The 27,476-nt window shown below is 44.0% G+C and overlaps 1 protein-coding gene across 13 annotated transcripts in view; it reads left to right on the plus strand.

Annotated features, from left to right (window-relative positions):
- Positions 1-27,476, plus strand: part of LOC126037129 (uncharacterized) — a 115,347-nt gene that overhangs the window by 86,578 nt on the left and 1,293 nt on the right. The window lies entirely within an intron of this gene.

Below are 27,476 nucleotides of genomic sequence, written 5' to 3' on the forward strand. Positions count from 1 at the left end.
GGCCAATGAGTAAGAACATTCAAAACCCTAGGGACAGCACCCGAAGCGCATGCCTCGCTCCTCTGGCGCAAAGCGCGACAAGGACATCGAGACCCGAGGAAGGTCTAAGCGCACAAGACAGACTACACAAACTACACGCCACCGCGGACACGGGCTGGAACTGCCCTGCCCGGCACACACGGGTCTCGTGCTGAAAAGCAACCCGCTCACTTCTCCTGCGCAAAGGCGACTGCTTTGGGACAGCCCTCTCTCCTGCGCTAACTTTAAAACTCCTCCCTGCTATTCCCAGCTTTGTCCCTTCCTCTCAGCCTGGTCCCTCAACTTAGCTTTCAGAGGGCTGAGGGTCCAAATCCATCCTCCACAAAACCACACGGGCTAACTGGGATGTTCCTCAAGGGGAACATTGCTCTTCAACATCTGCAATGAAAAAAACAAACACAAACAAATCAGAAAAGGGAGTAAGCATCCCGCTGGCCAACGCCAACTACTTCCCCAACTCCCCCCTCCTCACAAGTGCCACCGTGTTCACTTCCCCGCTCATTCCAGACTCAGACCCTGCAGCCATCATCACTCGTGGTATCTAAGGTACCGAGAGAAACCACGTTAGCGTGGCACTCGTGAGAAGCCATCGGCCCCACGCTCCTCCTCGCTAATCCACAGCTCACCTGAAACGCTCATCCAATTCAAAGATAGCCCACACAGCACCTCCACAACAGAAGGTAAAGGCTGAACCGAGCAGCCCCATAATACTTTGCTATTCAACACCGACCCGGCCGACGACCGCCTCACCTTCTCGGACCGCTCACCGGCATGCAGCTTTTCGGGAGACCTTATAGCAGACTTCACGGTACGTAAAGGGTGCCTATAAGAAACCTGCAGAGGGACTTTTTACAAGGGAGTACAGCCATAGGACAAGGCGGTAACGGCTTTAGTCCTAAGGAGGGTACATTTAGTTTAGGCGTTAGGAAGACGTTTCTCACTAGGGGTGGCGAGGCACTGGAACGCGTTGCCCAGAGAACCTGCGGATGCTCCCTCCCTGGAAGCATTCAAGGCCAAGTCAGATGGGGCTTTCAGCAACCTGGTCTTGCGGACGGCGTCCATGGGGGAGGGTTGGAACTAGAGGATCTTTATGGTGCCTTCCAACCCAAACCATTCTACGATTCTATGACATTCAAATCCAACTGCAAAACTCCTCTGAGAAGGGCTGGTGAACCCTCCTCCCTTTCCCCAGCAGTCCCAAAACTTAAGAAACCCCTTTTCTTCTCCTCAACTGTCAGGAAAGGAACCCCACTGCTTCCTGACACCTCCTGCCCTCAATCTGCACTCCTGAACCCCCTTCAGTGGCTACTCCTCAAGAGCCGCTCTTCTGAGCAACATCCCAAATTCTGGGGGCACCCCCTAACCTACAGCTCCCCAGAGACTCTGAGCTCTGCTACATGCCCACAAAAGAAAGTCAAGTCCCAAGCCTTGTAATCTACGAGGGGCCTGCCACCAGCTGCAAAGATTCTAAGGACAACGTGGCATTCTGTGGGCAATGAGGAAAGGCACCCCAAACCCTGAAGGGCACTGTGCCTCACGGCCCTTCTGCTTTCATCAGTAGTACTAAAACTCCATATACAAATACATACAAGATGCTCACCCTAACCCCTGCTAAACAATGTCACCATCAGTCCCGTTAAGAGAGATAACAACTTACACAGCAGAACTGTTAAAAACCCAACGTTCCTTCTTCAATAAAGTTGGGAATTGCAGGAAAACACAATGCATGAACAATAAAAAAAAAAACCAAACAACAAAAAAACCCCCAAACAATGCATACTATTAAACCATCTTTCTACCCCTGAACTGATGCAGAACCTGACACTAGGCCTAGTAGATGTAGAAATAGAACGTATGTTTAGACTCAGTGTATTGCTAAATAAAAGACTCAGGAATTTGTTAGAAGGTTAACAACTGCCTCTGTAAGTTGATTTACATAGACAAGCCAAGGACATAAAGCACAAGATTCCTGTGTCTGTAATATAAGACAAAATAACATGCCCTCTTTGAGGAGGTATTCTGTTTGATAAGAAAATATGTTCTGTCTCTTGTGGTGACTGAGCCAAAAGCTAGGTGATAAGCAGAGAAGTTGTTTGTGGGGCCCAGAAGGGGATCGTACTGCGCAAACTCGTACAACAAAGTTCAAACAGCGGACAAGTGAGGAAGACTATGGAAGACCACCAGAGGACTCCAGAAGACCACCGAAGACCTTCAACACGCATGCATAAAGGACATTTACATATGCTAATGACTTCTCGGAAAATCAATGAATATGTATATTATTTCTCAGAAATTTTATGAATATGTATGTAAGGCAGGTATTTAACCTATACAATTAGTCCCAGCCAGAAAGCACATTTGGAGGAGCGATCCTCCGTTCTTCCAGCGCTGCAATAAAGAATACTTAACTCCATCACTGAATGCTCATTTCGAGAAACAGAACACTCGAAACAAAATTACTGACCTGAAAAAAAGAAAAGGGGAAAAAAAAAGCTGCATACAAGTGTGTCGGGGTTTCAGCCCAGCCGGTAACAAAGGACCACGCAGCCGCATATCATGTCTGAATAAATGTGAGTTTAGTAGGTGTATAGGTAGATACACATTCAGAAATGCACAAGAACTGAAAGGAGTAATCTGTAACTGGTAGACTAAGAACGCTGCAATAGCATGCAATGTAAATCAACATGCACCTATAGGGAAGGGAAGGGAAGTACAGAAACATTCTTCTGGATTTAAAAAAAAACAAAACGCAGCAATGGTAGGAAAAGGTACTTGGAATGTGCCACTTTCAATCCACTGAAACGACGTCTGCAACAGCAGTAAGAACACTGGCAAACTACCTTCTCTGTTCCACAGGGCCTTGAAACCCATACGCATTGTCTGTTGCCAGTTGCCATTAGGAAACAAAGATATTAAATAGGGCAAATCAGAAGTAACTTGAACCAATCCCTCCCACCCAGCTATAAACCAGGACCATATACAGCCCTTGCAGACTACACAAGATCCTGTCTCATTCCAGCCACATCATTAGCATAAGCTGTGCAAACCCATGCAAATCAACAGGTTTTTCAGGCATAAAAGCAGACTCCAACAGCAGTTAAGCCACTTCTTACAACTGACAATGTCATACTTCCATCACTGATTATAGCACAAGAACAAGAAAGAATGGGTCTTTATTGTCCTTCATGAACTTGAGGGGCTGCAAGAAACCAGTGAAGTTACAAGCCTGGATTCTGTAACGTCGCTACCAGCATAATTTCCAGATCAAAGATCCGGCCTCCTGTTAAGATCATCAAACATATTTTTGAGTTCGGAGGACAGGTCATCACAACACTATGTTAGGTAGCGTATAAAACCTTATCATCAGATTCTCAGCTAGTTTAAGTCAATGTATTCTGTGTGTTCCGCTGAAGTCAATGAAACTAAACACACTATCATAGAAAAGAGATATTTCAGCACGCCTCAGACCTGGAAAACTATCTTGAAAAATGCCCGTAACTTTTAAACACAAATTCTCTGCACTTCCCACGATCTCTCAACAGCGAGCAGTAGTAAGACCCTAACAGTTACTTGCAACCTATTTCTTGCATAGCATTCATTTTTATTTTAATTTTAAAAGGGGCAACTAATACATAAGATTTTTGCAGCTACTCACAAAAATCAATAAGCAAAGACATTTGTTCCAAGACTTAAATTTCTTGTATAATTTAAAAAACTATCAAAACTCTGTAAAGTAAAATAGATACATTTACCTACTAATGTAGGAAACTACAGACAAACTTCAGGAAATGACCAAAGGTGCAGAGGATAGGCTAATGCCTATTAGCATTAGGTAGAAAAACAAGGTAGAAAAGGTAGAAATGCCTATTAGCATTAAGGTAGAAGAAGAACAACAAAAAACCCCCAGAAGTTCTACAGAAAAATGAGTGAGCAGCCCACAGCACTGGCAGACAACAGATTTTTTTATCCCCGCTTCCTCCACCCCTTCTTCTTATCCCCCCACCCCCGTTTTTTTTTAAAGGAAATAATTATTCTATTCTGAAACATATTGCCAGTGATGCAGTTGAAGCCAAAAGTTTAAATGAGTTCAGGAGAGGATTAACCAAATTCTAAGACATGTGCCAACACAACTCCTATAGAAAGCATCTGCATCATGGTGAAATACAAACAGCTGCTCTGAGAACGACACATTATTCTTCACTAAATTTGCCTTTTACCCTGTTGTATAGTTACTAATGTTGAAAAGAGTCACTGCTGTGCAAGAAACTACAACTTACAGCGCTTCATGCTCGGGAGAGAACTGTGGCCCATCAGCTCGTGGCTGTGAAGTCTTACAACTTAACACGTTGCAGTTGCACACCAACAAGTTCTGAGGCGGACTGCTGACTGTATTCAATAGTCACAGCTTATGTAGGAGGATATGATAAACTTTACTTATTTGCCTTTAACCGATGCTCCAAATATTTTAAAGTCGTTCTTAAAGTAGGTTACTGGTTTGATTACCCTTCATACAAAACCCTCCTTCAAATGCAGGTTTCTCTTCTCTTCTTTTCAGATTTAAGGCATGAACAGAAACCACACCTGCATCATCACTGAAATCAGTGCCTATTTTTCAATAAACTTTAGCAGCAGCATCAGAATTCGTCCTCAAGTACCGTTCATAAAGCAAATGCTTCATTCTTCAAAACTTTTTTTAGCAAAGGTTAGTAATGCTGTACCACAGACTCTCACGCCCAGTCACGCATGTTCTTCCCGAGACTGTTACGCAGCTTAGTATTTTAAAAATCACCATCCTAACTGCGTACCTGATACTACTGGTTCTCCCCTTTTTAAAGTCTGATGTTAAGGAAAAGCTGCAAGTCCTACAAAACCAGGCAGACTTGCTTGTTCATGCCAAAGAGAAAAAGGTTAAGCATTATTAAAAAATAAGACTATTGCCTACCTTTAAGTATCCATAAAGCTATCAACATGAACCGTATGGTGGCCTGTTAGCATCGCTATTTGAACACGGGCATGCAAAATGTCCTTCAGTTAAATTCCAAACTCTATGAAGTAATTGGTGGGCAATTCCCCAAGGATAAAACGTCTATCAAAAGCCAACAGTAAGCCAGAAATCTCTTTCCGTTTCATAGGGTAAAAAAAAATAAATACAGTGAATCCTGAAAAAAGAAATAGATATTAGACAGGGAACGCCTATATACTTATAGGGCAAGTAATAAAACATTTAGTGTTTTGATTTTATTTTTTTTTCTGTCATCACAATAGTTAGACAAACATGGAAACATTTGCAACAGCAATACTTGGGTCACTTTAAAATCTTGGTAACACTGAAATACAGGGCAGCGAAAGCTAATGATGTGGGGAGGGGACTTTAGGTCTTATTATTTTCATACACATTCACACACACACACACATATATCTATATACACACGCGCACTCCACAACTCCAAAGAGCTATCTTAACTATGTCTGCCAGTAAACGGAAATAGTAGGCAGAAAGGAACCATATCTATACTAAGACAGTTAGCTGTGCCGTAAAACTGAAGATCACTGCAACCAGTGCCATCTTAAAGAAGAAAAAACAACCAACAACAACAACAACCAAAAAACCTGAAAGGAACCATCACTGTGCATGTCATAAGCATGAAGTTATTTTAACCTGATGACTACTCTGCTCTATACTTTAAGCATCATGAAGTTTTTATGTATTTTTAAAGTCTAAGGTTATTATTTTAAATGGCCTACTTGTAGTGGCAGCCCAAGTAGCATTCTGGAGAACACCACAGTGCCCACAACTTCTACAGGTCAGTGCAGTCTGATCAAGCACTACATTTCTAGGGGAGGAAAACAAAAAACCACTACCGCTCATTTATTCAATTGAAAAGCTTATTACCTGCACCTTCCAAAGCAACAGGCTACAGAACACTGAATGCAAAGTAAACCAGACCCATCTGGAATACTCTGACTCAGTCTCAGCTCCAAGTTACACATCTTTCATTTCGTATTTGAAGGGATTAACAGCATTTGGATGCACAGAAACTGTCTTTACAGTGAAGTCTGCAGACCTCCGAGTCACAAGTTAAAATGTCTTCCTAAATTATAACAGTATTAGCACTTCCTCTGAAAGGAGTGGAAAAAACACAACCAGGGAAGGAGGAAGTGACACAACACCAAGGGTTTTTTTCCCAGAGATAACAAAATCCTGAGAGAACAAGATGCTTGTGCTATCAGAATAAAAATCCCCAAAGAAACAAAAGAGTTTACCTTTCCCTTGGAAAAGTTACTTTTGAGTCAAGATCTGCCCTTTTTCTCTCCCAAGCATGAAATCTCTCTTCAGCTTAAGACTCTCTTCTACTGCAGTAGAAATTTAGTGCACATGCTGGAACCTGGACAGAATCTTATTTAAAAAAACAAACAATACAATAGTACTACAGTGGCTAGAAATCTTTTACATATTCTGATGAAAAGACTCAACTTATTTCTAGGAAATAAAGTGTTTGGGGCCAAAGCCAACAGATGATGTTCATGTAAGGTTAAATTTTTATTAATTTTTTTTTTTTTTTAAATTGATATATTGAAAAAAGCTGGAGAAGGAAGCGGGGACAGAAATGAAAAACCACTCAGGGAGTCAGTGGTATAGACTGTCAGCACGCAACCTAAATATTGTAATTGCAGATCACATAGTCAGAACAAGCCAGTCAAAAGTAGCACACTCCCTGGGAGAGGGGCGGGAGTCTCTCTCCCCTTGTCTTTCAAGCCAAGACCCAACTAGCAGAAGGCAGCTTTTCTGTCAGATAAAGCAAGGCAAAAGGATCATGTACAGCAACTTCCTTGCAGCCTCTTGCTCCTGAGCACCCTTCTTCACCTCTTTCTTTCTTTCTTTCTGTCTTTCTTCTGGTGATGGGAAGGCAAAGCATGTTCTGTTCCTGTGAGCCCATACTGCTTGTCCCTATAGTCACAGCAGGCACCTGTGATTCCTCTCCGAAGACATTTACGCATAGAAATCAGTTGAGTGGTGTGTTACGGAAGCATAAGCTGCAGTGGACGTGATTTTGAATCAGTTAATTTTGTGCCCACCGTGACAAAATAAAACCAGCAATTTCTTACTTTATAGAAATTCTCCTAAAGTAGTAGTTGCCCCCAACAGCTGTCAAGTTTTTGTATCACAGGAGAACAAATGCAGCCAAAAGAACATTTTCTCTAAAAGGACCGCTCCGAACTACACAAGCAGGCAGGCCCAGGCAGCTGCCGATTTAATAAAGCGTATGTACACAGCACCACTTAGTGGTGCAAGCGGAGTCACCGCTGACAGGAATGAGAAGCTTGAACACCAACCTTCCCGCCCCGGCTCCCTGGACATGAACGATGTCTGGTCTGTCTGTCCTCACTCGCAAAATACCACTACAATGCCTTTACTACAAGAGAGTACATCTGCCAAGCAAAACAAGTCCAAGAGGGCTGAACCTCAAGGCCAGCAGAACCAACGGCTGCTGAGCATCAAACAGATGCATCCACTCTGAAGAGCTTTCAGAATTCTGCAGCACTCTACCACACGGTTTCTGGCGACACAGCCTGAAGCAGGGTTTAAACAAATGATCCAGCTTAGTATCTGCCTGTAGTGCAAAGAATAGCAATCTCTTGGCCCACGATTTGGGTTTTATATAGACTTGGGCCATAAACAAATGCAACAGATGTAGAAAAACTGAAGACCGACAGCAACTGGAACGTAACTACTCTTTTTCCACTCCATCAACCCGTTGGAAAACTAACTCACTCGTGCACTTACGTAACTGAGCACAAAGAGAACAAAAAGAAAGGCTTTTATTCAGAACAAATTAGTGTGTCTTTACAGGAAAGTAACGGTTTCAACTTACAAAACCAGCATCATCATTAGTGATGCACCTTTCCTGAATAAGGGATAAAAGAAGAGGATAACCATTGCTTTTACTGATACGTTCTTAATAATTAGCTGAGCACTTCTAAAGAGGAAGAACTTTGCTGCTTTCAGGACCGAAGTAAGAAAAAGTCTAAAGCATAGTCTTCCTGACGTGGGAAGACGTGTCCGCAAGAGAGGCACAAGATCCGATACAGAAATGTATCTACGTCTCGCTGAAAATTTGCACTCTAAGCATCACCAGCTTCTGCTTCCAGGGCAGTATACCACCAGCTTAACCGGAGGGTAGTAATTTTACCCCACACAAGAAGTCAGAACATGCGCTATCCTTTAAGGAGGCAGAACAATAACCAAAGCAGAAAGAGGCTTAGAAATTAAGGCAAGATGGCACTTGCTCAGACACACAGTGAGGAGGTGCAAGCTGGGTAAGACAGCAAAATGGAGATTGTTCCTCGTTCACACAGAGCTCATTTCGACTCGAGTTGGTCATCCTCTCCTCTTCCCACAAAATTAGGAATGCTTTTACGTAGGAAGTCCTGACTTTGTAGCCATCTATGCCGACAAACAACAAACTATTCTAGGTCTGCTCTTGTGGTATTTAGGAAGTCGCAGAATTCAGCTTAGGGATGCATAATCACAGTATTTAATTACTGTTGCAGTACTGACCTACCTACACCAGCAGATAATAAACTAAAAATCATAGTGCTTCTGATTTGGTATAAGCCAACAGACCTCCAGGTTTTTTTCAGAGCACGTAAAGGTACAGCTCTCTGGGCATCACATGGTAATCATAACTGCCAAATGACTTGACAAGCTTGTAAACATCCAAACCGCTGCAAACACATCTATACATACAATAATGGATAAAACGTAGATGCATTCCACCTACACGCTTATGCAGGCAAACACTCGTGAGTTAAAAGCCACTGTATGAACCAGCTTACGGAGCGCTTAACAAAGCCAGTGATTCCCTGGCGCACCTGAAGACCAGAAAAACATTCACCAAATAAAGTTAGGGACATGCTCTTTTTTTTTTTTTTTTTTTTTTTTTTTTTTTTTTTTAAACTGTAACGTGTACTAAGACAGCAAGATCACTTTTCCAGCGTCCTTCATACACACATATGCCCCAGAAGCTACTTGAAATTACCTTGTGTAGTGGAATTGTCTGGAAAGCTCAGCTTAAAGTAGCTGAGCTCAGTGACTGATTGATTTACAGGTACAGAAAATAAATGCATGCAGCATTTTAACAAGGACGACTTACCAGTGTTATGTTATTTCCATTTAGCAAAATCTGGTCTAGCTTTGTGATTCTTCTGCCCTCAGACGGAGTCTCACTGAAGCAGCGTTAAAAACAAATAAGTAAGCACACATAACCAGGGACAACAGTTCCAGTTTTGATTACAGAATAAATCTCTACATTAAGATGGCAGTTGTTGGAACTAAGAAATGAATTGGCCACGCTGCAGCCTGATCTTGACAAATTGACCGCCTGGATAAAGCAAGCTATCTGGCAACTAAAAAGATCCATTGTACTTTTCTGCTCAGTACACCTAAAGATACAGATTCACCCTCGAAATCTCGGCAATATCTTGAATACCACCAACACTCAGAACAGGTTTCAAATAGCAACGTGGCAGGACAAAGTAATAAATGCTTATCCTTAAGTCTGCTAACTCTCTAAGCCTTTGCCTAGACCTTAAGGAAATGTAAAAACAAACAAACTACTGCAAAGTTCAACACACAATCCACGCAAAGTTAAGGCTATCAAGTAGGAACCTGATTACAAGTATAAATCATGCAACAGCTACTCTATGACATGGATGTCCTGAACAGATCATCCTCTACAGTGTAAGTCCAAGGTACAAACCCTTCAGCTGGCAAATATTCCAAAAACATAAAACCTCTTTGCTTACAGAGCTTACACAGTATTTTTCCCCAGGAAACCAAACGTTCAAGAGGAACAGGAGGCAGAAACAACACTTGCAATTCTGTAACGTCTTCTAGCACCGTATCTGAAAAACCAGTTTCAAGGAAAATAAGGCCCCGAATTTAAAAATAAAACTATTTCCAGTTATTTCCATCTCACGCTGAGCTGTGATTTTACCTGTAAAATAAAAAAAATCAGAACAAGACAACTGATCCACACAAAAAAGGCTCTCCTATCCGGTGAACTCAAACCTCTCAAAAGCAGTAACATCACTGAGCTGGAGCATAAACTGGACGGCCTTAAACACCTCCATCAAAGGATACGGACAAAGTCATCGAGTCCTAGAAGCGTTCCCACAATTTCTGATCGCTCTTCATCACAACATGAACGCGTGCGTGGACCTACGCATTTGTCCACAAGTTCTGTAGATTGAAAGGCACAAGATATTGCTTTGTAGAACATACATGTTTTCCAGCAAAAACCTTAACGCTGTGGCGGCAAAAAAAGTCATTGCCGCGGGCACTGGTGAAAAGCACAGAAAGAAGGCGAAAAAAAGAGACAGGAAAAAAAACACAGTAAAAAAACCCGCTTCCTCAACTGCTGCCGGCAGGTACCTCCACAAGTTCCTGCGGCCGCAGGAACACGTTCCCTCCACCGAGAACCTCCCTCCACCTCGGTGCCGCCGGGCTGCAGCACATCACCGCGGGTCTGCCGAGCGCCAACGCTCGTCCCCAGCCGGCCTTTGCAAACCTCCTTTGCCCGGAGCCACCCCCCCCCCCCGCTCGCTGCCCGCGCCGGAGACCGGGACGCCCCAGCGCCTCTCCGCCGCCGCGGGCAGGGGCCGCGCCGCTGACAGGCCCGGCCGCGGCTCCCGAGCGGCGGGAAGCCCCGCGGCCTCAGGCGGACGCCTGACTGACGAGCCCGGAGGGCCGCCGCGCCCGCAGCCCCGGCCCCTCAGCCCCGGCCCGGCGAGGATTTTTCCCTCGCCGGCCAACAACGCCGGACGCTGCGGCCAGACCCGCGCACTTCACCGCGGCTGCGAAGGCGACGGGCTTCGCCGCCCGCCACCGCGCCGACGCGGGGGGGTGGCGCGGGGCCGCCCGGCCCCGGCCCGGCCCGGCCCCGGCCCCCACGCCCCATCCAGCCGAGCCGCTCGCCCTCCCTCGCCTCCCGCCACCTCCGCACAGCCCCGCACCCCCGGGGTGAGCTGAGCTGATGGGCTGAGCTACAGCCTCCCCAGAAACCTCTGCCCTGACACCAGAGTCTCTGAAAACAGTTTCTGACCTCTTTTGGCACGTCACAAGATAGTAACCCAAACCACAAGACCATGTCTCTCCTACTTTGCTCTGTTGCAGAAGAATCTCAGCTTGCAAAGCACATCAGTTTTCCGTAACACAGATAACCAGGGTTCACACAGTCAGACTTTTCAGTCAGAAGGCCACAGAAAGAATCGTAAAGAGACCGAGTATCTTTTCCTTAAACATCCTGTTTACAGACAGCTATGTTACCTCCAAGTGCTATGAAAGTTACTTTCTCTAAAACTATCTTCCATTTAGTTTTCCTTCCCCCCCCCGAAAACAATCTTATAGCTTAATCCTCATAGGATTTTTTTCAAGTTTTGGTTTTTTCTAACGAGTATCAACACATGAACACTCTAAATAGTTTCAGGAAGTTCAGTATTTGCTACAGTTGCACTTGATCCAACATCCCACTTTTTTTTCCACCAAGCAAAGGAGTTCAACCAAGTTTCTTTCAAGAGCCATACAGGAGAAAGTACAGATTCTGCTCTGTCTGCTAACAAGCAGGCGAAGGAGCTGCTACTAATTTGAATACTATACAGGCTCTGCTGTGCCCATTTTCAACTGGGGAAGAGAAATAGCCCATCCTGTTTGAATATTTAGGTCCACATTTTCTCATTTGCAAAGCAGATCCACTGCCTTGGGAGACTGACCAGAATTACCTGGAACAAACATTCTGTTTGCCTAGGATCTGTTTGTTAGTTGAGAAAACAGTCACTACGTCCCTGTGATAATATGACACGATTTCATCACTACATTTCTGTCTCAAGGGGCCCAGCTGTATTTTATTTTCTCGTAACACAGTATCTATCCAATTCCGGTCTCTGACTTAAGAGATGAGCAACATGCAATTTCTTCAATGTCTACTTATCACGTGAGGAAGTCAACAAACCTCTTTTCACAGTTACAAGCACTTTTCAAAGATGTGACAGTTCCCTCCGGTCATCAGCTGACCCTGAACAAGTTGGAAAATATAAAAGGATCAATAAATGTGAGAAAGACCTTTGGTATGAGGGAACCCAGACAAACCGGTGCAGCAGCTTTCTTCCCTATTGATTGGAAGAGAATGCTGTTTGGCTGCTGCTTCTACGGATAATCCACAAATTATTTGCTATTCTTCTTAGCCAAAGGGCTAAGGCAGTGCCATCAGCAACTTCATAATACACGCTGAAACAAGAAGCAGATATTACAGCTCCAAGTCTGAGGAAACAGCATCAATGTGATTAACACAGCTCTAACATGGAAGGCCTGGTAAGTGGCAGTGGTATAAGGCACTAGCAATTTATCAGGGCTCTCTTTCAAATGCTGGCATTTTCTGTGACTTGGATTTTGCCTATTGTTATGAGATCATTACATCACCTATCACACAAGTGTAGCTTTGTTAACTTTCAAAGAAAAGCTGCTAGACAATATACAACACAAAGTTAGACAAGCGAGGGAAGTACACAGTGATGTCACAGGCAATCTGGAATTGGGCACCCGACTTGAATTCCTGGCTTTGAAAACCTCTCTCCAAATGACTTGCCATCCTTTCACTAAGATCCAGCAGCAGTTCTCTCCTGTGCCTCATGCTCTTCTGTAGTCAGCCAAAGCCCACGGAGCTGCACTGTAAGCTTGAAGACCAGGGTGCCAGCTTCGTGTCCTATTTCTGTCACCTAGTTCTTATGTACCGTTTCTTGCTAATCAAAAGGCCCAGTGAATCCTCCTCACACATCACACTTGAGGTAGTACATCCAAGCATTATTTCTGCCGCGCTACATTTGCACGGATTAGCTGCTGAACCCTCCAGATGATGTACTGCTTTTCAAGAAGGGTGTAGTATAACTGGCGAGGGTCTACAGTAAGTCCAAGAGGGTGCTCAACGATGTACAGGAGTCTGACTTCAAAGCATAAATTGAAAAACAGCCGCTTAACCTAGAAAGGGCAATACTGAAGAGAAAGAACAATGTTTAAACTCTAAAAGGTAGCTATAAGGAAGAACTTTTCTGTGCATCCACTGCACACAGTTACACGGAATCATGGGGCTTAAATTACAACCTGAAAAACTTAGGGTATGTGGCAATCTTTGCAACAGTAGTAATAATTACAGGAAATGTTTAAGAATAAATTAGGCAAGCATTTGTCAAGAATGGTACAGAAAGTTGATCATTCACCTCTAGAACGAGAGCAACGCTAGACTATCTTCAAAGGTTCTTCTTTCCCCAGTGCTGTCCCTCTCTGTATTTCTACGCTCATCCAATACAAGCATCATCCCCAGCCGTGTACTTACAATTCTATATGCATATGCACATGTCTAGAGATGCACATTTATTTCTTCGTTACACACAGCTGAAGGAGAGTACTCATAGGCAAGACAATTTACATAAACAGCTTCTGAAAGTAAAACACCTCAGCCTCTTGCAAAACGTCAGCCCAACAGAACACCGGGAGCGGTATGTAAATCCTTATGCCAAAACTGCATTCTCTTAAATCTTATGAAAACCATTTCTAACGTAAAGCCTGACCTGACTGGTCTATTTTCTGACACTCCCCTTCTCTGTCATCAGGTACTTATTAGATAGTAAAACAACTGACGGGGTAAACACCATAACTAGCACAATAGCTGACTTCCGTAGCAGTTGCATATCAGGTCTGAATAAATGCGAGTTTAGTAGGTAGATACACATTCAGAAATGCACAAGAACTGAAAGGAGTAATCTGTAACTGGTAGACTAAGAACACTGCAATAGCATGCAATGTAAATCAACATGCACCTATAGGGAAGGGAAGGGAAGTACGGAAACATTCTTCTGGATTAAAAAAAAAATATATACGCAGCAATGGTAGGAAAAGGTACTTGGAACGTGCCACTTTCAATCCACTGAAACAATGTCTGCAACAGCAGTAAGAACACTGGCAAACTACCTTCTCTGTTCCACAGGGCCTTGAAACCCATACGCATTGTCTGTTGCCAGTTGCCCTTAGGAAACAAAGGCGCTGCGATCAGTAGAAGCGTGTAGAACACCAAAAATGAAACTTTTGAGTATGTCACATGCAAGATCCTCATTCTCCGTACAGTCTACAAGGTTACACAATTGTAAAATACTTTGTAAGAATGAAAATCCTGAAGTTTGCCTTGCATTATAAAAGTTTTAAAACTCCGTTTTGAGGGTTTTTTCCAAGGGTTTTAGAAATAAAAGCATCTTGGTAAAGTGATTTTCACACACTGCACAGACACAAGCAGTGTTTCTCCCACTGCGAGAGGAGTATCAAAATACTCTTATCTAATATGTTATAGACAAAAGTGACCAAGGTCACAGGAGAATCTGTACTTTCCCACTGATTACAAGGAACGGGCCAGCTGCTTTGTGCCTCCTATGCAGCTGGAGCATGCAGTTGCCTGGTAACTTGTTCCGACCTATTGCATCTTAATCACATATACATGGAGGAATACCAAGCTGACCGCTTAGGTTTATCAGCCAAAACAGTTTACAGCAACGCAATAGTTTAGAGCAATTCAGGAAGTTTAACACTGAATTTAGGTATGCGCTTATATGGTTTGACGAACAGAACTTTTATAAATGAAAGGGAAACAACAGGTGACTTTAGAGCATACAAAAGGTATAGTCTACAAACCAAATATCAATTATTAGCAATGTTTCCCTGTTCAAAGGGCATCACTTAATGTCTCAGACTCAACAAGCATGAACTGACAGACTGTTATGATTTGAAAATTTTAAAAAAGTTCTAATAGTGTGCCCAAAACAGAGCTGTTTCAGTGTTCAGGCTAGACTCGTTGTCTCCAGTAAATACATATCTTAATTCTAACACAGGATAAAAACCGATTTATAAATTTCCTCTTGTAAAAATGAAACTGTTCCAATCACCCTGTTCACTCCTATTTAAGATATTAAATAGGGCAAATCAGAAGTAACTTGAACCAATCCCTCCCACCCAGCTATAAGCCAGGACCATATACAGCCCTTGCAGACTACACAAGACCCTGTCTCATTCCAGCCATATCATTAGCACAAGCTGTGCAAACCCATGCAAATCAACAGGTTTTCCAGGCGTAAAAGCAGACTCCAACAGCAGTTAAGCCACTTCTTACAACTGACAAGGTCATACTTCCATCCCTGATCATAGCACAAGAACAAAAGAGAATGGGTCTTAATTGTCCTTCATGAACTTGAGGGGCTGCAAGAAACCAGTGAAGTTACAAGCCTGGATTCTGTAACGTCGCTACCAGCATAATTTCCAGATCAAAGATCCGGCCTCCTGTTAAGATCATCAAACATAATTTTGAGTTCAGGGGACAGGTCATCACAACACTATGTTAGGTAGAGTATAAAACCTTATCATCAGATTCTCAGCTAGTTTAAGTCAATGTATTCTGTGTGTTCCGCTGAAGTCAATGAAACTAAACACACTATCATAGGAAAAAGATATTTCAGCACGCCTCAGACCTGGAAAACTATCTTGAAAAATGCCCGTAACTTTTAACACAAATTCTCTGCACTTCCCACGATCTCTCAACAGCGAGCAGTAGTAAGACCCTAACAGTTACTTGCAACCTATTTCTTGCATAGCATTCCTAATAAATAAGATTTTTGCAGCTACTCACAAAAATCAATAAGCAAAGACATTTGTTCCAAGACTTAAATTTCTTGTATAATTTAAAAAACTATCAAAACTCTGTAAAGTAAAATAGATACATTTACCTACTAATGTAGGAAACTACAGACAAACTTCAGGAAATGACCAAAGGTGCAGAGGATAGGCTAATGCCTATTAGCATTAGGTAGAAAAACAAGGTAGAAAAGGTAGAAATGCCTATTAGCATTAAGGTAGAAGAAGAAGAAGAAGAACAACAAAAAACCCCCAGAAGTTCTACAGAAAAATGAGTGAGCAGCCCACAGCACTGGCAGACAACAGATTTTTTTTATCCCCGCTTCCTCCACCCCTTCTTCTTACCCCCCCCAACCCCGTTTTTTTTTAAAGGAAATAATTATTCTATTCTGAAACATATTGCCAGTGATGCAGTTGAAGCCAAAAGTTTAAATGAGTTCAGGAGAGGATTAACCGAATTCTAACACATGTGCCAACACAACCGCTATAGAAAGCATCTGCATCATGGTGAAATACAAACAGCTGCTCTGAGAACGACACATTATTCTTCACTAAATTTGCCTTTTACCCTGTTGTATAGTTACTAATGTTGAAAAGAGTCACTGCTGTGCAAGAAACTAAGACTTACAGCGCTTTATGCTCGGAGAGAACTGTGGCCCATCAGCTCGTGGCTGTGAAGTCTTACAACTTAACACGTTGCAGTTGCACACCAACAAGTTCTGAGGCGGACTGCTGACTGTATTCAATAGTCACAGCTTATGTAGGAGGATATGATAAACTTTACTTATTTGCCTTTAACCGATGCTCCAAATATTTTAAAGTCGTTCTTAAAGTAGGTTACTGGTTTGATTACCCTTCATACAAAACCCTCCTTCAAATGCAGGTTTCTCTTCTCTTCTTTTCAGATTTAAGGCATGAACAGAAACCACACCTGCATCATCACTGAAATCAGTGCCTATTTTTCAATAAACTTTAGCAGCAGCATCAGAATTCGTCCTCAAGTACCGTTCATAAAGCAAATGCTTCATTCTTCAAAACTTTTTTTAGCAAAGGTTAGTAATGCTGTACCACAGACTCTCACGCCCAGTCACGCATGTTCTTCCCGAGACTGTTACGCAGCTTAGTATTTTAAAAATCACCATCCTAACTGCGTACCTGATACTACTGGTTCTCCCCTTTTTAAAGTCTGATGTTAAGGAAAAGCTGCAAGTCCTACAAAACCAGGCAGACTTGCTTGTTCATGCCAAAGAGAAAAAGGTTAAGCATTATTAAAAAATAAGACTATTGCCTACCTTTAAGTATCCATAAGGCTATCAACATGAACCGTATGGTGGCCTGTTAGCATCGCTATTTGAACACGGGCATGCAAAATGTCCTTCAGTTAAATTCCAAACTCTATGAAGTAATTGGTGGGCAATTCCCCAAGGATAAAACGTCTATCAAAAGCCAACAGTAAGCCAGAAATCTCTTTCCGTTTCATAGGGTAAAAAAAAATAAATACAGTGAATCCTGAAAAAAGAAATAGATATTAGACAGGGAACGCCTATATACTTATAGGGCAAGTAATAAAACATTTAGTGTTTTGATTTTATTTTTTTTTATGTCATCACAATAGTTAGACAAACATGGAAACATTTGCAACAGCAATACTTGGGTCACTTTAAAATCTTGGTAACACTGAAATACAGGGCAGCGAAAGCTAATGATGTGGGGAGGGGACTTTAGGTCTTATTATTTTCATACACATTCACACACACACACACATATATCTATATACACACGCGCACTCCACAACTCCAAAGAGCTATCTTAACTATGTCTGCCAGTAAACGGAAATAGTAGGCAGAAAGGAACCATATCTATACTAAGACAGTTAGCTGTGCCGTAAAACTGAAGATCACTGCAACCAGTGCCATCTTAAAGAAGAAAAAACAACCAACAACAACAACAACCAAAAAACCTGAAAGGAACCATCACTGTGCATGTCATAAGCATGAAGTTATTTTAATCTGATGACTACTCTGCTCTATACTTTAAGCATCATGAAGTTTTTATGTATTTTTAAAGTCTAAGGTTATTATTTTAAATGGCCTACTTGTAGTGGCAGCCCAAGTAGCATTCTGGAGAACACCACAGTGCCCACAACTTCTACAGGTCAGTGCAGTCTGATCAAGCACTACATTTCTAGGGGAGGAAAACAAAAAACCACTACCGCTCATTTATTCAATTGAAAAGCTTATTACCTGCACCTTCCAAAGCAACAGGCTACAGGAACACTGAATGCAAAGTAAACCAGACCCATCTGGAATACTCTGACTCAGTCTCAGCTCCAAGTTACACATCTTTCATTTCGTATTTGAAGGGATTAACAGCATTTGGATGCACAGAAACTGTCTTTACAGTGAAGTCTGCAGACCTCCGAGTCACAAGTTAAAATGTCTTCCTAAATTATAACAGTATTAGCACTTCCTCTGAAAGGAGTGAAAAAAATACAACCAGGGAAGGAGGAAAGTGACACAACACCAAGGGTTTTTTTCCCAGAGATTACAAAATCCTGAGAGAACAAGATGCTTGTGCTATCAGAATAAAAATCCCCAAAGAAACAAAAGAGTTTACCTTTCCCTTGGAAAAGTTACTTTTGAGTCAAGATCTGCCCTTTTTCTCTCCCAAGCATGAAATCTCTCTTCAGCTTAAGACTCTCTTCTACTGCAGTAGAAATTTAGTGCACATGCTGGAACCTGGACAGAATCTTATTTAAAAAAACAAACAATACAATAGTACTACAGTGGCTAGAAATCTTTTACATATTCTGATGAAAAGACTCAACTTATTTCTAGGAAATAAAGTGTTTGGGGCCAAAGCCAACAGATGATGTTCATGTAAGGTTAAATTTTTATTAATTTTTTTTTTTTTTTAAATTGATATATTGAAAAAAGCTGGAGAAGGAAGCGGGGACAGAAATGAAAAACCACTCAGGGAGTCAGTGGTATAGACTGTCACCATACAATCTCAATATTGTAATTGCAGATCACATAGTCAGAACAAGCCAGTCAAAAGTAGCACACTCCCTGGGAGAGGGGCGGGAGTCTCTCTCCCCTTGTCTTTCAAGCCAAGACCCAACTAGCAGAAGGCAGCTTTTCTGTCAGATAAAGCAAGGCAAAAGGATCACGTACAGCAACTTCCTTGCAGCCTCTTGCTCCTGAGCACCCTTCTTCACCTCTTTCATTCTTTCTGTCTTTCTTCTGGTGATGGGAAGGCAAAGCATGTTCTGTTCCTGTGAGCCCATACTGCTTGTCCCTATAGTCACAGCAGGCACCTGTGATTCCTCTCCGAAGACATTTACGCATAGAAATCAGTTGAGTGGTGTGTTACGGAAGCATAAGCTGCAGTGGACGTGATTTTGAATCAGTTAATTTTGTGCCCACCATGACAAAATAAAACCAGCAATTTCTTACTTTATAGAAATTCTCCTAAAGTAGTAGTTGCCCCCAACAGCTGTCAAGTTTTTGTATCACAGGAGAACAAATGCAGCCAAAAGAACATTTTCTCTAAAAGGACCACTCCGAACTACACAAGCAGGCAGGCCCAGGCAGCTCCCGATTTAATAAAGCGTATGTACACAGCACCACTTAGTGGTGCAAGCGGAGTCACCGCTGACAGGAATGAGAAGCTTGAACACCAACCTTCCCTCCCCGGCCCCCTGGACACTGCAGCCTGATCTTGACAAATTGACCGCCTGGATAAAGCAAGCTATCTGGCAACTAAAAAGATCCATTGTACTTTTCTGCTCAGTACACCTAAAGATACAGATTCACCCTCGAAATCTCGGCAATTTCTTGAATACCACCAACACTCAGAACAGGTTTCAAATAGCAACGTGGCAGGACAAAGTAATAAATGCTTATCCTTAAGTCTGCTAACTTTCTAAACCTTTGCCTAGACCTTAAGGAAATGTAAAAACAAACAAACTACTGCAAAGTTCAATACGCAAGCCACGCAAAGTTAAGGCTATCAAGTAGGAACCTGATTACGAGTATAAATCATGCAACAGCTACTCTATGACATGGATGTCCTGAACAGATCATCCTCTACAGTGTAAGTCCAAGGTACAAACCCATCAGCACCTTCTTCCCTCTCTGTATCGCTGTGGTTACCTGCTCTGTGCCCAGAGCCAAAAAGAATCCCGACGTTGGAGTTACTGTTCCTTTTATGCCCAGCCCCATACTTCTTTCCCAACGGAGAGGTGACGCACCTGATTTGAGGTGGAGTGCAGACAACCTTCTCATCTAGTGCTGGGCAGTTTATTTGTCCCATAAACAAACCCCAGGAAAGAGAATGCACGGTTGGACGGGTGCACTTGAGGTTTTGAACACGCGGTAGCACCGTTAACTGCTGAAAGAGCAGGACTCTCTGCCACTCCGTGTCCATGTCACGACTGCCCTCACGTCCCCAGTCTGCACCCAGCTCCTCCAGGGTGTGCAGAGGGGCTTCCAGCCCTGGCTCAGCAGGCATCCACATAAGATCCCCCAGCCAAGAGGGGGGTGTATGCTCACCTGCCACATCGATACCGTGGGTACATTAAAAGCCACCCCCCAACTCTTTCCCCAGAAGTGACTGGGGGAGGCTTTTCAGTCATCTGGCTGTAAACCCCCTCCCCCTCAGGGAGACCAACATCCAGGCATGCCTTGCTCTAACTCCCCAAATCCACTGCCCTCCGAGGAATAAAAGGCGTCTGGGCCACTCCCCCGGCTCTAATCTGCAGATATGCCTGGCTTCCCAGAAGTAGGCTGAGAAAGCCAGCATTAAGGCACTCCTTCCCACGCCCAGATCCACAAAATCCTCAGAGAAAAGAAGAAAAATAGCCACTTCACTGCAGCATGAAGTAAATAAACTTGGGGGACACAGGAGGCCAGTTCTCCTGGGGTCAATGGAAAGGAGGGCTAGATGCAACGTATCTGAGGATTTTCCATGTGCACAGCTGAAACAGCCATGTCTCAAGCAGGGATGCGTCCCATTTACGGCAGTTCCTCCCCACTTCTCATCCCCAAAAGACAAACTCGGGCCTCTGCCTTCTCCGTGTGTAGCTCCCCACTCCCTTCAGCATGGAGCTGCGAGGCTCTGGCTTTGTGGAGAACCACAGGTGGGAAACCGAGGCTACTAATGGTGACCACAGAGAACAGACCAGCTCGGAGGGGGCGAGGAGGGCCGATGCACAATTTCTACGTTTGAATTTGTTGGGAACTTGGTGGGAGTCACAAGCTTGCAAGGCACAACCCCAGCTATCCAAGACATGGGCTTCCCAAGATCACAAACCTCCGGGGACGGGGACGGCGCCTGCGCCGGCGAGCGAACGCCGGGCTGCCCCAACGCGAAGCACGGCGCATGCGCCCGGGAGGCGCGTCCGCACGGCTGGTCGGGGAGCGGGCGCAGCGGGAAGCCCGCGGAAAACCACGCGAAACCGGCAACGCTCCCGAGTCTGACCTGGTCGGACTCCGGGGGCCGCGAGGACTACGCCGCGCCGCTGCCCGGCCGCCGAGTCCGCGAAAACTACAGCTCCCGGCATGCCCCGGGAGGCAGCCTGCCCTGCTGCCTGACCCCGAGGGGACGCCGCTTCCGTTCCCCCCCACCTCCCCACGCCGGCGCAGCGGCAGTTCCCGCCGAGCCCCCAGCGCCGCTCCGGGTAGCTCCGGCACGGCGCGGCCCCGCTGCCGCTCCGTGCGTGCAACACGGACCCCGCCGTCCTCCTCGGGGCTTTCCCCGGGACCCGCCGGCCGACTGCGCAGCCCCGCCACGGGGCCCGGTGAGCCCCCACCCCCGCGCGCCCGTTCTCTCAGCCGCCCTGTCAGCGCCCCACCCCCCACCCCCACGCGCCCGTTCTCTCAGCCGCCCTGTCAGCGCCCCACCCCCCACCCCCGCGCGCACGTTCTCTCAGCCGCCCTGTGAGCCCCCAGGGCTCCCCCTCGGCCTCGGCACCCCCACCGGCCCCGGGCCACCCCCGCCTCCGACGTTCGTGCTCCGAGGGGCGCCCGGCCCCGCTCACCTTCTCCCTCGGGCCAGCCGCAGCCCGGTCACCGCTCAGCTCTGCTCTGCTCCGCTCCTGCCTGGGCTCCCGGCGGCCCCTCCCCCGGCAGCCCCTCCTCCCCCGGCGGCCCCCCCCTTGCCAGGGAGGGGGCGTCGCCATCAGCCTCTCACTGCCCGCACCTGCGGCTCCTCCAGCCCCGGCCCGCAGCTGTGGTACCGAAACCCGGAACCAAACCCCTCAACACCAAGGTGAACTGAAGCATCAGGCACTGCCTTGAATGAGTGACAGATGTCAAGAGTCATCTGATGTGGAAGAGGTGTTAACTGGGGTCAAAATACAGATTTTAATACCCATCTTATTTTAGTTCTAAGACTTGGCGATTGCCAGGTATCATCTTTTCGATTTCCCCAGGTCCACCCGCGAGCGAGGCCACAAGGGAGATTTCTTCCAGAGAGAGGATAGAGTTATTAAGTCTCAAGACCACGATTTGCTTTTCTCCTTCATGAAGAGGTGAGTGGGTCATATAGCATCACTAGTCACCCAAGCAGTTAAGCCTGAACTTTTCACCTGTCCTTTAATGCCGTCAACTCCAAGCTAAATTTTTCCCGTTATTAAGAGGGGACCAAAGATCATGTGAAGTATTATTATCCTTTCTACAACTACACCCCCATCTTGGAGCTTTAGCTACTAGAGAAGGTCTTGGGAGTTTGGGGTCAGAGGAGCTAGCTGCAAGTACAAACTTTCATACAGCTCTGTTTAGGATGTGTGATGTTTCTCTGGTTGTCTAAACCGGTCTAAATTTCCACAGATGGTCCCGACTCTGGGTGGCTCTAACAAGGATCCTGGAACTCCAGTAAGTTCTAAACATCGTTTTATATTTTAAACATGATCCCAAGTTCCTTTTTGCACTTGTCTCTACGGTTTTGGCAGCTGACAGCCCCGAGGGGTGCTTGTACAAGTTTCTCCCGAAGGGCGAGTAAATTAATTCTTTTGTCCGTGAGGTGGATGGTTTGGTAACGTTATAATTCACAACGCTATAATTCCTTCTTTCAAATTTAAAAAAAATAATTGCCTTTTAAATCCATCCAATTTAATCTGCTAAAATGATTCTCGTTGTTCTACCTCTTTTCTCAAGTTTTGGTTAAATTCAATGTCAGTATTCTCCACGGAACTAGATTTTCATCTGACTTTGGAATCGGAAAGGCAGGCTGTTACCGAGGTTAAATTCTGTGTCTTTACAAAACTTTGAATCAGTTACAAAACTAGATTATTTTTTTTAATTCAAATTACAAAACCGGTTAATATCAAGATGAATAGCTCAAACAATAATTGTTTCATTTTGTTTATCTCATGTTTAGAACCCCTCAAAAAACCCCACATACACCCTCTAAACACACAAAAAGATTATTGCCCTCGACAATATTCCTAATAGCAACCCCAACATTATAAACTTTACACAACTGTTTTCCCAAATAGATAACGTGAAACTTACTTATAGATTTTCCGTTTTAAAGGGACAGTTTCTTTAGACTTCCAGTTTCTTGTTGGGTGCTTTCTTTATTCTCGAATAATGAAGCCAAGGTTCTTCTCCCAGACCTTTACTGCTACAAGTGTTGTTAAAATGACTCGATACGGTCCTTTCCACTTCTCGGTGATTTTATATATATTCAGTCTCCTGGTCGGAAGGGATGCGCTGCTACGTCCAGTTCTAAGGGTCCAGCTGTGGAGACATACTGACAAAGTTCTTGAAAAGAATTGCTTAAAGAAATCATAACACCTTTTAAAAACATATCTCCAAAGGCACTCAAGATACTCAGAACACAGGACTCTTGATATGGTCTTTCATACATTTCCTAAAGACTTGGCTTTTCTTTCTCTTCTGGCTATACTCCGATTCTTAATAGAGCCACGGGTAACGCTTTAACCCATGTGAGGAGTGAGGTTTCCTGACAAATTTTACTCGACTGTTGCTTAAGGATATAGTTCATTCTCTCTCTCTCTCTCTCTCTCTCTCCCCCCACACACTTGCCTGTGGTCTATGTGGGGTGTGATAGTCTCAATCCATAGATAATACTTGGCTCAACTTGTCTCATAATCTTTGCTATAAAATGAGGGCCATTGTCAGATGACATTCTTACAGGCACCCCATATTTTGGTATTATCTCTTTGAGCAAGACTTTGACTACTTCCCTTGCTTTGTTGGTGCGACAAGGGAAAGCCTTGGGCCACCCAGTAAAGATATCAACTAAAACTAGGACATATCCTTATTTTCAAGGCAATTCTATAAAATCAATTTGCTAATATTCTTCTAAAAAATTTCCTTATTTAATAATCCCAAAGATGATCTTATTACTGGTTCGGGGATAAATTTACATATACATTTCACGTCCACTTATAATTGTTTAAACAATCTTTGTCATATTTCGCTTTCTGTTTCCCAGTATACTCTGTGATGTTCAATGGGGCATTTTCTCTTATTATTGTGGGTGTGACTATTATTCGACCTGTCAGTGTTACAGCCTATCCTGTTTCATTTTGTTAGCCTGCAATCTAATAATTAATTCTTCATCTTTTTCATTATAATTTGGAGTTTCTTTAGGCAATTTTATACCTTTCTCTGGAACTAGTGCTAGGATGCCTTTTTCTGCAGCCTCTTCAGCAGCTTTATCAGCCAGTCGGTTACCTGCGTTAGGACCGGTCTTACCTAACGGATGTGCTTTACAGTGCATCATCGTGACTGCTGTTGGTTTTTGAATGCTTTCTAACAATTTCAGTATTTGTTCTGCGTGCTGAACGGCGGTTCCTGGTGCAGATAACAGTCCTCTTTCTCCCCGTATCGCTCCATGCGCACGTACCACTCCAAAAGCATACTTTGAGTCTGTCCAAGTGTTGACTCGCTTTCCTTGACTTAGTTCCAGAGCTCGAGTAAGAGCTATCAATTCAGCCTTTTGGGCAGAGATCATCGAAGGCAAAGTTGGCAACGCAAGTACCTCCTCAGTAGTTATTGTCTATCTCGATAAAACATTTTCCTTCACAGATGGAACCGCTTCCGTCGGCATATAGTTCCCAATCTGTTTCTTCTAGTGGCACATCTCAGAGATCCAGTCAGCTGGAGTAAACTCTTTCGATTGCCTGCAAGCAGTCACGTTCCAGTTCTCCTTTAACTCGGTCAGTTGTTGAAAACGCAACAGGGTTAACAGCGGTAGTAGTTTTTAGGTAAACATCATCTTGTTCCAGCAACAACACCACTTGGTATTTCAGCATTCTGCTAGAGGATAACCAGTGCCCCCCTTTCCGTTTTAGCACAACAGTTATCATATGGGAAACGTACAGTAATCCTTTCTCCTCAGGCGAACTTACGAGCTTCCTGGATCAGTAGCACAGTTGCAGCGACGGCTCTCGGACGACCGGAGCATCCCAGACTCACGTTATCCAATCACTTCGAGAAGTAGGCCACAGCTCGCCCATTTGGCCCTAAATATTGGGCCAGGATACCCAGAGCTCTACCTCTTCTTTCACGAGCAGAAAGTTCAAGTGTCTCTTGTGAGATCTGGCAGACGCTAGGGCTGGCACCCCTGTTACAGCCTGTTTCAATTCTTGGAAGGTAGCTTTCTCGGCATCGGTCCAATCCGTCGTTTGAGGTTTTGAGCTGCTCCTATAAAGGTCAGGCCAGCAAGCCACAATTTATAATCTACAGGTGACACCACTCGACCATTCCCGGAAATGCTTGTCATTCATTTTTTTAGTCTTAGGTTCGGGGAGACGACACATTGCCTCTTTTCTCTCAGTTCCCAATTGTCTCTGTCCTTTTAGGATTTTAAAACTCAAATTTAAGTTTCTTCTTTCTGGGTTATTTGGGTTTTTTTCTTTTGACACTCGATATCTACTGATTCCCAAAAAGTTCAAAAAGTTAAGAGTTGACTTTGCGCATTGTTCTTCCTTCTCAGCTACCATTAACAGATCGTCCATATATTTCAGCAAGATTTCTTGATTATTTTCTTTCTTCCAAATCTCTAATTCTCGTGCCAATTGATTTCCAAAAATGGTAAGACTATTCTTAAAGCCTTGAGGCAAGACTGTCCACGTATATCGTGTTTTTCTCCCAGTCTCAGGATTTTCCCATTCCAAAGCAAAAACCTCTTGACTATTGGGATCCAAGGGAATATAGAAAAAGGCATCTTTTCGGTCCAACACTGTGAACCATTCTCATTTCTCCGTTAGGGTTGTTAACAAAGTATAAGGATTTGCTACGACCAGATGAATACCTTGTACTATTTGATTTATTGCTCTGAGGAGGTCTTGAACTAATCTATCATCTTTTTCATCAGCCTTTTAAAAGGCAAGATCGGGGTGTTATATCTGGATTCACATTCTATTAACAATTTGTATCTTAAAAATTTTTGTATTACCATTACTAACTCTTTCCGACTTTCCGGTTTTAGGGGGTATTGTTTCATTCTTACCAGATTCGATCCTGGCTTTAAATCAACTCTCACAGGGTCTGCTTTTTGGATTTACCGGGAACTTCCCAGTCCAGACGACTGGAATGACAGCATTACACTTGGACCGGTATAATCTTCTGCTTTCGGTAAACATCCTGTTAACAACAAAGCCGCTGCTTCGATACGTTTAGTTTCTGGAATTAAAATTTTAAGCTCTCCATTTTTAAATTTAATTTCTGCCTCTAAGTTCCCAAATAGACCTCTCCTTAACAGGAGTTTAGGAGAATTTGGCACATACAAAAACTGCCGAGTGACCCATTGCTTTCCTAATTTCATTGTTAAAGATTTAAAGAAGGGTCTAGTTTCTCGTTCGCTTGTTGCACCAACACCACCAATTTCTTCAAAACTTAACTCTCCCTCTGAGGTATTTAAAACTGAAAAGGTGACTCTAGTGTCAACTCAAATTCAATTTTCTGTTCTCCCAGTTTAGCTGTAACCAGAGGTTCTGCTGGGAGACTCCCCTCCGGTCCCCGTCCGATACGTTCACTTAAAAAGAACAAATCTACATATGGCACTTTATTCCATTTACTCTCTCTCCTACAAAACAACAGTAATTGCAATATAGTATTGTAACTCAAAGTTCTGTTTGTTTACCATTTTTCCTGCAGTTCACCCCAACGTGCCAATAAACATCCCAGCGGTGATGTTTCTGGTAACTTTTCATCAGCAGTTCTATTTCCTGCACTCTTATTCTTAAACAATTTTGCTAATGCCATTATACTTATATACATTCAAATACCAAATACCAAACAAATGCAAACGACAGCTGTCCCAAATAATACACAAAGTCCAACCCAGCAATAGCTTTCGCTTATGACTTACGGGCAGACGCCTAGGCTTCCACTGCAGACGGCTACCCTCCAAGCCCCAACCCTGGGAAGCTTTCGCCGCGCCTCACGGGCAGGCTTTCCAAACAGATTCCAAAGAAGCAGCGCCTTACCTTTTTTCCAGGGAACGCTGCGAGGAGCTTTGCGTGTCGAGGGTGACGGTTCTCCCCGAGAATACCTCGGTGCCGGCCGGAGCTCGATCGACACGTGATCTCGTCCAGTCTCACTCGCAAGGTCCTATTTGGGTCGCCAAAACCGTTACCGAAATCCAGAATAAAACTCCTTAACGCCAACGTGAAGTTAAGAAGCAGGCACTTTGTTTATCGCAGTGCTGGGGACACGGGAACCTCTGTCCTCCG

The sequence above is a fragment of the Accipiter gentilis genome, unplaced genomic scaffold, assembly GCF_929443795.1.
Source record: "Accipiter gentilis unplaced genomic scaffold, bAccGen1.1, whole genome shotgun sequence".
Lineage (NCBI taxonomy): Eukaryota > Metazoa > Chordata > Aves > Accipitriformes > Accipitridae > Astur > Astur gentilis.